The 10,000-nt window shown below is 40.2% G+C and overlaps 5 non-coding genes across 5 annotated transcripts; 1 reads left to right on the top strand and 4 right to left on the bottom strand.

The window, feature by feature from the left end:
- Positions 1 to 3,076: 3,076 nt before the first annotated feature.
- Trnar-ucu (transfer RNA arginine (anticodon UCU)) lies at positions 3,077 to 3,150 on the bottom strand. Its single transcript has one exon. It is a non-coding gene; the product is annotated as a tRNA-Arg (tRNA).
- A 2,300-nt stretch (positions 3,151 to 5,450) lies between these two features.
- Trnal-cag (transfer RNA leucine (anticodon CAG)) lies at positions 5,451 to 5,534 on the bottom strand. Its single transcript has one exon. It is a non-coding gene; the product is annotated as a tRNA-Leu (tRNA).
- Positions 5,535 to 6,419: 885 nt separating this feature from the next.
- Trnak-cuu (transfer RNA lysine (anticodon CUU)) lies at positions 6,420 to 6,492 on the bottom strand. Its single transcript has one exon. It is a non-coding gene; the product is annotated as a tRNA-Lys (tRNA).
- Positions 6,493 to 7,545: 1,053 nt separating this feature from the next.
- Positions 7,546 to 7,629, bottom strand: Trnal-cag (transfer RNA leucine (anticodon CAG)). Its single transcript has one exon. It is a non-coding gene; the product is annotated as a tRNA-Leu (tRNA).
- An 853-nt stretch (positions 7,630 to 8,482) lies between these two features.
- Positions 8,483 to 8,566, top strand: Trnal-cag (transfer RNA leucine (anticodon CAG)). The gene has a single exon. It is a non-coding gene; the product is annotated as a tRNA-Leu (tRNA).
- Positions 8,567 to 10,000: the final 1,434 nt, after the last annotated feature.

Below are 10,000 nucleotides of genomic sequence, written 5' to 3' on the forward strand. Positions count from 1 at the left end.
ATATTTGACTGGCACGCTTCGGCATTTCGGGTTTGTTCATCCTGAGATGCTACATTTCGGGTTTGATCATCCTGAGATGCTGCAAAATTATTATAATTACTATCATGATGGGTGTGGGAAAGGACGATCAAAAGACAATTAAAGGGCGGTTATTTAAAAGTAATGGCAGCAGTTTCACTAGCAACATTTGTGGCTTCTTTAATGGTGTTGACAAAAGAATCCTCGTTACAAGGAAGGGTTCCTCTCAACTAACTAAAACATTTACCAGTCAGCTGCAGGTAGTTTGGGGGGAATTTTGTCTGTGTAGATGGTGAGTTGAGGAAAAATTGTAGAAAAAAATTAGGGTTAGTCTGTAAAATAAATATAAGGGGGAGAAATTCACAAAGCAAACTCTCAATCCCAAAATAAGGTTAACAAATGAAACAAACTCTGTGTGAAATTAAAAACTTTAACTTCAGAAACAACCAGATAGTGCATGTACGATAAATTTAATGAAGTAGGAGAGATGAACGAATACTTGACCATGAAAATTATTCGTTCTTAAAAATTGGAATAATAAATTCCTTAATGATCTAAGAACGAAGCACGAGAATTTAGTTAAGATCTGAAAAATATTTTGCAGGCCCCAGTGAATTGGCTTTCATATGGTAGAACTTGGAGATTGTTATGCGCTTTTGCCGATAGCAATTTGCACAATCGTTAAATTATACTGTATACTTAAAATAATCCAATAATTGCTAATATCAGACACCTCATGCGTGATCTGACTTTGATCACCTGGATTCCATTTTAGGAACATTATTGAGGTCGCACTTTAAATCCTAATTGCTTTTGGCAAACTATGGGAACAAAGTTTATTTGCATAATTAATGTTAATTCCTTGAAGGCTTGATAACGCGAACAGCCGACTACGTAGAAAATCCTATTAACCAATAAAAGTGCCTTGAATGCGCAAAAGTTTGTTTACTACGGGTTTCATTCTCGCATCTTTCAATGCTTTCCGGCTTCGCGAATGTGTTTGAACTTTGTCAACACAAGGGAGGCGTGACTATTATTGGACGACGGAGACAATGCAGTCATGTCGGGAGACCCACTGGAATAAAGAAATATGCGGTTGTCAAACTACGGTCTGTCACCCCGGTAAGGGTCAGTTTGTCATCAACGGTCGAAGCCGTGGCCACTCTTGTGATAAAGCATCGCCTTCGAAAGCTGTTTTGTTGCATTATTCACCGCCTGACGTTGCTCGCAGGACTGCTATCGCGTTGATGGTGGGTTGAGATGAAAGTTCAATCTTTGTCAATTGATTCTGATGAAGAATTGTGACCGTAGGAATATTTTATCCAGGAATATTTGACTCAAATTGGTGGCTCGTGAGAATTTGGTCTCCAGCCTTGGAGGGTGTAAATTGCAGGTTGCAGGTTGCAGGTCATTGTTTCACCATAGCTGAAACAACCCAAACCTATACTAATGCTAACAATAGGCACAAAAATATTATGTTTAAGCTTCAGGTTAGCATTTTTGTAAAGGTTTGGGTTGTTTCAGTTGGGCTAAAAGAATGACTTGCAACCCTAACCTGCAACCTGCAACCTGCAACCTGTACTTTACACCCAAACCGCTCCAGTCTTGGGATTTTATTATAACAGCCGTTGACAACCCAGAAATTGAAAAATGGCTCAAATTGCGTCGGATCTGGAAAATAACCACACAGGAAGGAAGCTATCCACAATGGCAATAAGTTTAGGCTTTTTAGTTGAGATTTTTTTCACATAATCATCTTCTTAAGCTATTTATCAGGACTCTCATAAAAAACCTTATATTTTTGTAGGCTATGCTCACACTGAGCATGGGGTGCCTGTGGTTTCAACAGCTGTTGAGAACAGGTTTTTCGATTTGTCCAATCTGAAATTCCCTCGTCAAATCGTACGATGTTTGAACAACGACAACACAACAACGACGTTTTGGATCTCAGTAGAAAACATGAATTCAGCTCTTTGCAAAGTCGAGTTTGTAGTTGAAAAGGCAGACCCGCTTTGTCTTGCAGATGCTTTACAGATTCCAGCTGTGTTCCGTTGCAGACAGAGAATCATTTGCGATGGTTTAGAGGGACTGTGTGCTGCTGAGTAAACAAGGCAGTACACGAACGGGACTTCCTTTTTTGCTCCAAACACATTCCTGGTTAATATTTCTCTCAGAAAAAGCACGTCATGTTCCTGGCTCCACTCCATCGGCCTAGAGTGACACATCATTTTCATAACAATGAAGATTCAAAACAGCTAAAAGCTTTGTCAAGTTACCTTACTCACTTAAATTTTTGCATTTGATCGTCAGATGCCGCCTCTTTCAGTCTGAGTCTACAGCTGTCCTTTTAAATACGATGATTCAAATGCGTCTTATGCCAAAAGCGATTCAAAGAAATCACGAGAAGGTATTCTTTTGAATATACTAAAACGGATAAAAGACTTGAATTTATTCACGTTCTCTACACACCGCCAAAACAAGGCTAGACTACCTCGTGCTAAACCTACGACGTGAAACGGAAATAGAACCTCATTTCCGGGCGCCGCTTTTCTAAAGGTTCCTAATATGGCAGTAGTGACGTCAGGTGCAATCAAAGAAAAGTTACATGCAAAACGTTTTTTTGATTTATTAACCAAAATCGTACACTTCATTCCGTTTTTTTTAGCTAATTCTGGATAGGCACTGACAGAACGGAATTTTGTTTAGACGGAGTGAGGCTTTTGCGTCTTCCCTGTTCTCAATTTCAGATGATATCGGCCTTTCATGTAAAGCCTGCTTTGCACTGACGAAGAGAGTCTGTTGGTTCTATTATTTTTTGCCATCACGTGGTCGTTTTTCTAATGTTTTGCGGTGCCTCTAAATTGCATATTACAACGTGAAAATAGTTGCAGTGATAAATATCACCGTGAACTGAGTTTACATATTTCGTTTGTCACTTGTTGTTTGCTTCGTACTTGATGATCAAGAAGCGAGGGCAGCAGATGCAATATTATTGCGTAAATGTGCATAAGATCCAGTCGCTTAGTTTTTAATATGTTTACCTTGAAGTCAAAAGTACCACCCCCGGTGGGACTCGAACCCACAACCTTTGAATTAGAAGTCCAACACGCTAGTCCATTGCGCCACGGGGGCTAACTAATGTTATTACTCCTGCTAAATTTTAGGCATTTGCGCCACAGGCATTAGGCATTTGCGCTACAGGGATTTCCAAGGGCACGAGAACCTAAACTGGCAGGCTCAACGTTTTCATTTAAGGCTGACTTTAGATCACGAATAAACAGAGACTCTTTAATTTTACAATTTTACTGGTCGATGAGACATGCATTGTAAAATTAAAGAGTCTCTGTTTAACTATGATTTAAAAGCCAGCTGTAAATAGACGACTTCACGCTCTTGATTGAATCATGGGTAATCAGGACAACATGGTGGGAAATTCAAAGCAAAATATATCGTACATGACGCTACTTTATAGACTTTCGCCTTCATAAACCAAACAAATAAGTTGATGCGCACAACTGAGAAGAACTAGACTATAACTATAACTATATATCGAAATTATTTACAAATTTTAAAAACTAATTATATGTTCACGATAGAAAACTATTTACAATATGTGAATAATTTATAAATTGGAAAAAGACAATTAAGCATGCATCACTAAAGAAAAAGCTAATCAAAAAAAAAACTAACTAATAATAGTAATAATAATAATTTAAAATAATGATCTAAAACATATTGGTCTAAAAACGTATTGTACATAAAAAGTCTGATGTATCAAAGAGAAAAATCAGTCAGGCGAAAGCATAACACTCTCGTTAATAAATTATTATGTCAGTCCAGCAAGTCCCTTCTCTATCTATAAGTCATACTCCTGTATATTTGTCTTTCTTCTCCGTGACCTTGTTCCCCTCAAACAAACTAGGGCAGTCCGCAGGATGGCGAAGGGCACCAAACGGCCACTATCGTTCGAATCCATGCGATTGTTGTTGCATAGTCCTCCTGCTTCTTTGAAGAGATGAGATCGGCAAGTCTGGAATGATACCACTGACACTCCTGAGACATACCTCCTGTTGTGGTGAAAACCAAGGGCGTAAAAGTGCCATTCTCGACTTCTATTATTCTGGATGCATATTTCTGCTTCTAGTCATCTTCGTGCAATTTATATATCTGTTTGGGGCTAAGCTCTTTATACGAGTCCGCATTCGGGTGACATACCCGTATATCAAAAAAGGCGGCCCGTTGTCTCTCCCAGAATCCACGGCAGTGCACATCGAGACGGGCATCTGGTGCTTTGTTTGGTCCTCAGTTGAGCTCCTCCCCTTAAAGGGGTTGTAAGGTGGGCTCAATTGCTACGTCATGGGATACCATATCTAGTAGCTCCGCCTCCAGGTCACGTATCTCGTTATGACGTTGTATGATTAGGCCGCCTTGCTGGCATATCATGGCGTGGTCCACGGTAAAGCTAGACTTGGTATCCGTTCTTTGGAATTGCTAAATATTGCTCTTTTTGTCTCCATACATTCTCTGTAATTTTGTGCCTTTGGAATTACGGGAAATGTATGGCAAAAACTCTTTTTAATAAAATAATTTCTACAATAACCATTCTCTCCAAATTTATTCTGCCGCACTTTTCAGCGCATATCTTCTGTTCTGGAAAATAAAAAACCCAAAATTGCATATCATGAATACTTTTCATCGTTTTGAACTTCTTACAAACCTTTGAATTTCTCTCCATCTTGCCCTGATTTACCCATGATGCACTCAAAAGCGTGAACTCGTCTATGAAAACGTTGCAGTGCCGGAGAAACTTTATCATTCTCTATTATTAGCATATTTCTTGTCGTTTTACGTCAATCAATTTCGTTAGTTCCCAGTCCATTCATTTGTATTTTTAAATTTAAATTTATCTGTAACTGAATAATAATCACTTATCATGATGTATGTTGTAACATACGAAACGTTAAGTTTATAAAAAGAGTTATGCAGTTCAAGCAAATGCTTGTAACCTCTGTTTACGTTATATTGTTTAGAGCGGTCTTCTCCACGCGAGAATAAGAGATATCGTCGACATGAATTTATTATCATTTCCATAGAAGGCTCAGGCATTTTTTGTGAGACGTTCCTTTTTTTCCTCCCTTCCCTCTCTATTTGTCTTTACTTACTGTTCCTTTATCTTCATCTGAAAGTGGCCGCCAGACCTCCATATCTCAGTAGGAGTCCGGGTAAGATCGATGTACTGTATACTTAAAATCATCTGAGCATTGCTAAATTTAATTAATCTCCTTATTCCAAATTTGACTCTGATCACCTGAGGTCAAGTTAATTTCGACATTTTCTTTCCAAACCTGTACATAGCGCTCACCTTAATTAAGCGTACAGAATTTAGTTTCCCAAGATTCCAAGTAACGAAAAACACCTTAAATGAGGTGAAGTGTCAGGAGTGGGATTCGAACCCACGCCTACATGAGTAGACTGCGACCTGAACGCAGCGCCTTGGACCGCTCGGCCATCCCGACAACTACTCTTTTGAATGGGAAGGAGCGTGTTGGAAAAATGCCGACGTAGGGCCTACCACCTCTGCAATGGTATGTAGGTTGAAAACGAAAAAATCTGAAGGCATTGGGGCCTTGAAACGTATCCGCCCCGGCCTGGTGCCTCGCCAAACCTTGCTGCAACCTTGAGCAAAGGTTGTGATGGTTGTTGTGACGCTTGAAGCAGCTCACAAATAAGTGTGTTTAATTCGGAATAATCTTTGTCCAGATGGTTTAAAGAATTTGTTCAAGCGAACCTCCGGAATTCGTTCATACAATTCACGGCGCTACTAATTTATTAGCGAAACCTCTCTTATACTAAGCTCTGGTGACAATTGCCTGGCCATCGTCCTCCATTTTTGTACCTTTATATCATAAACCTTCGACTGAAGGTCCTTTCAGTGATGTAACTTTGTGGCACGTTACGATTTCGCCAAAGAGTGGGTGAAAACAACCGACGAGTTTCTTAAAGTAGTTGGCTTCAACATCCGAAAAGTTAAATTTTTACTTGTAGCCGCAACGCTTCATGTTATGACTTTTCCGAGGCGCGAACCAAACTAAGGTAAACTTCGTTAATGGACTAGTAGTTCAAGAAAACCAAACCAAACAAAGGAGCTTTCAATCGTAGTCCAACTTCAATGTAAAAATGCAGACCAAACTCCGAATACTTGTGGAAATTGAGTAAGGACTGCAAGCGTTATTACTTCTTATCTGTTGCCCTTGGTCTGTTTGATTTCTAACTTTTGCTTTTCAAGTCATATTCTAAAGTCCGTGACTCCCTCAAGTTTTTACTATACGAAAAGCAAAGTTGATGACTTCCGGAAGAAGGGCACAACTGAGCGTTAGTAAGTCAAAAAATAAAAGATGCACCGCCCAACGTGGGGCTCGAACCCACGACCCTGAGATTAAGAGTCTCATGCTCTACCGACTGAGCTAGCCGGGCTCCGCGCTGCATAACCGCTGGCGGAACGTTCAAGAAAAATATTTGACTGGCATGCTTCGGCGAGGGGCATTTCAGGTTTGTTCATCCTGAGATGCTGCAAAATTATTATAATTACTATCATGAGGGGTGTGGAAAAGGACGATCAAAAGTCAATTAAAGGGCGGTTATTTAAAAGTAATAGCAGCAGTTTCACTAGCAACCTTTGTGGCTTCCTTAATGGTGTTGACAAAAGAATCCTCCTTACAAGAGAGTCTTCCTCTCCACTAACTAAAATATTGACTAGACAGCAGGTAGTTTGGGGGAAATGTTGTGTGTGTAGATGGTGAGTTGAGGAAGAATCATAGACAAAAGTTAGGGTTAGTCTATAAGATGAGGGGGAAAAATTCACAAAGCAAACTCTCAACCCCAAAATAAGGTTAACAAATGAAACAAACTCTCTGTGAAATTAAAAAATTTAATTTCAGAAACAGGCAGATAGTGCATGTACGATAAACTTTAATCAGGTAGGAGAGATGAACAAATACTTGACTTATAAGCAGTACCGAGAACGGTCACCGACGGTGCTGAAGTAAGGCGGTTTCGATAACCGCCGCAAGTAACTGTAATTTAACGTATACCTTTTGCACTCTTATTGGACAATTTGACCCCTTGCCCAATGAGAGTGAAGAATTAAATATAACGTCCTTATCCACACATCTAGCTGAACTAATGCGAAGATTATAGAAGGCAGAAAAATATTTAGAATTTATCCGCCAAAAATCGCTGTGTTGTCCCGGAGTGGAGTTGATGTGCTACATTTACAGCTTATTTTAGCATTTATAAGCTCCATATCTCAGTAGGAGTGCGGGTAAGATCGGTGTACTGTATACTTAAAATCATCTGATCATTGTTAAATTTAATTATTTTCCTTATTCCAAATTTGACTCTGATCACCTGAGGTCAAGTTAATTTCGACATTTTCTTTCCAAACCTGTACATAGCGCTCACCTAAATCAAGCGTACAGCATTTAGTTTCCCAAGATTCGGAGTAACAAAAAAACACCATAAAAGAAGTGTCAGGAGTGGGATTCGAACCCACGCCTACACGAGTAGACTGCGACCTGAACGCAGCGCCTTGGACCGCTCGGCCATCCTGACACCTTCTCTTTCGATTGGGGAGGAGCGTGTTGGGAAAAATGCCGACGTACGGCCTACCAACTCTGCAATGGTCTGTAGGTTGAATTTCGACGGATTTCAACCTGCATCGCTACAGTAACTATCCGGAACGTAGATTAGAGTACTTTCCTCTATCAGAGAAGGGGACATTACAGAGTCTCACATGTCTCTATTTTTAGGCAAAAAGTTAAGTGCCCTTTGCCCGCGTTATCCCTTGGATGAGGAGGAATGGTTTACATCGACTTGTGCTTTATCTTTGTTATGATGTTTTCTCTTTTTCTTGCCGTTTACATCAGGCACTGACAGAACGTTTTGTAGACGGAGGAAAGCTCGTGCGTCTTCCCTATTCTTTCTTTCACAGGAAATCAGCCTTTCCTGTAAAGCCTGTATTGCAGATTTCAACGTAAGACAAAGTTCAGTGTAGTGGTAACTATCAAAGCTGAGTAGACATATTTCGTTTGCCACTTGTTGTTTGCTTCATATTTGATGGTCACGGAGAGAGAACAAGAGGTGTAATATTGGGTGAATGTAACATCCAGTCACTTAGTTTTACGTAAGCTGACTTTAAAGTCAAAAGCATCACCCCAGATGAGACTTGAACCCACAACCTTTGAATTAGAAGTCCAACACGCTAGTCAATTCCGCCACGGGGGCTGTGCGAACACCACAAAAAAACGGGGGCAACGGTTGCGGCAGTTAATATCAAGACGGCGTTGTTAATAAAGACATGGCATGGATATTGGACGACAAAGGGGCCATATGGCATTACTCCCAATTCTAAAATGCGCATTTGGCATGGAAAAACAAACTCACAGTCCGGTAGAAGGTCGAAGGTGTCAGGATGGCCGAGCGGTCCAAGGCGCTGCGTTCAGGTCGCAGTCTACTCATGCAGGCGTGGGTTTGAAACCCACTCCTGACACGTCTATTAAAATTAAGCTCTTAATTGGGGCAAATGAATCATGCGAAATTACATTCTTCACGTCTTTTTAAGCTAAGCACTGTTTGCAAGTTTGGAAGTGAAAATATGGAAATTAACTTTACCGCAAAAATGTTCATAAAATGGAATCCAGGTGATGTAAGTCAAACCCTGCATCAGGTGTATGATTAATATTCCCATTTTATTGGATGATTGAAAGTATACAGTATAAACGTTTGTACAAATCGATATTGACTCTAAAGCGCATACGCATCATGCATGCCAAGTTCTATCATATGAAAGCCAAATCATTCTTGCATGCAAAAGGTTTTTCCATTTCTTAAATAAAATCTCAGCTTATTCTCGTTCTCAGCTTATATTCTGGATGGCTACGGGCAAAATACCTGATTACGGCAATGCATTCGCTACCTTGAATTGACAATTATCGTTTATTCGCAATTTGCTCTGAATTTACTATTATCGTTAATTTAGAAGACAGGAAGCTTGATATGGATTATGGGAAATGGTCATGTATTTTTTGAAAGACAACCCAAATACAGTATATGGACAAAGGACTCGCGGCCTGAGAATGTTCTCAATCAATTTCAGAGTACTTATGCTAATGAGATTCTTTCGGACTACCTTCCTGTCAGTTGCGGGGTCCCACAAGGATCTGTACTTGGACCCCTATTGTTTCTCATTTATATAGATGACCTTCAAGAATGCAAGCTATCACCATCATCTGTACTTATGTATGATGGTGATACGTCCCTTACCTTCTCCGCTGATAACTATGCAACTCTTGAAGAGAAATTAAACGAAAATATTAACGAGGTCCAAAAATGGTAACAATCCAATAAGCTCACAATAAATGGCAAAAAGTCAATTGAAAATATATTATTACAGGAGGTCACTATAGACTTATGGTGAGGACCCAGGTATTAGAGTAACTAATCAGCAGTTGATGCCTCGGCGGACTGCGTATGAATATCTGGGAATTGAGGTGCCTCGCCAAACCATGCTTCCCTATACCTAGATTATTGCTCTGCGGTCTGGGGTTGTATTTGTAAAATCCAGTGTGACAGACTCCATAGATTGCAAAATAGAGCCGGGAGAAGGCCTTTCGTGATTTTAACACAAGATCTGCAGATGTACTTCACTACCTACGGTGGGACAACCTTGAGTAAAGGTGACGCTTGAAGCAGCTCACAAATAAGTGTTTTTAATTCGGAATAATCATTTTCCGGATGGTTTAAATAATTTGTTCGAGCGAACCTCCGGCATTCATTCGTACAATTCACGGGACTCCTCAATTAATCATTTCGTGCCCGGGCCCCATACCGAGGCTGCTAAGAGGGCGTTTTGCTATAGAGGTGCCGTCATGTAGAATGACCTAGACAACAAAGTTATGAAGGCGCTTCATCTCAAGTCTCTCGG

This window comes from Montipora capricornis, chromosome 8, assembly GCF_036669925.1.
Source record: "Montipora capricornis isolate CH-2021 chromosome 8, ASM3666992v2, whole genome shotgun sequence".
Taxonomy (NCBI): domain Eukaryota; kingdom Metazoa; phylum Cnidaria; class Anthozoa; order Scleractinia; family Acroporidae; genus Montipora; species Montipora capricornis.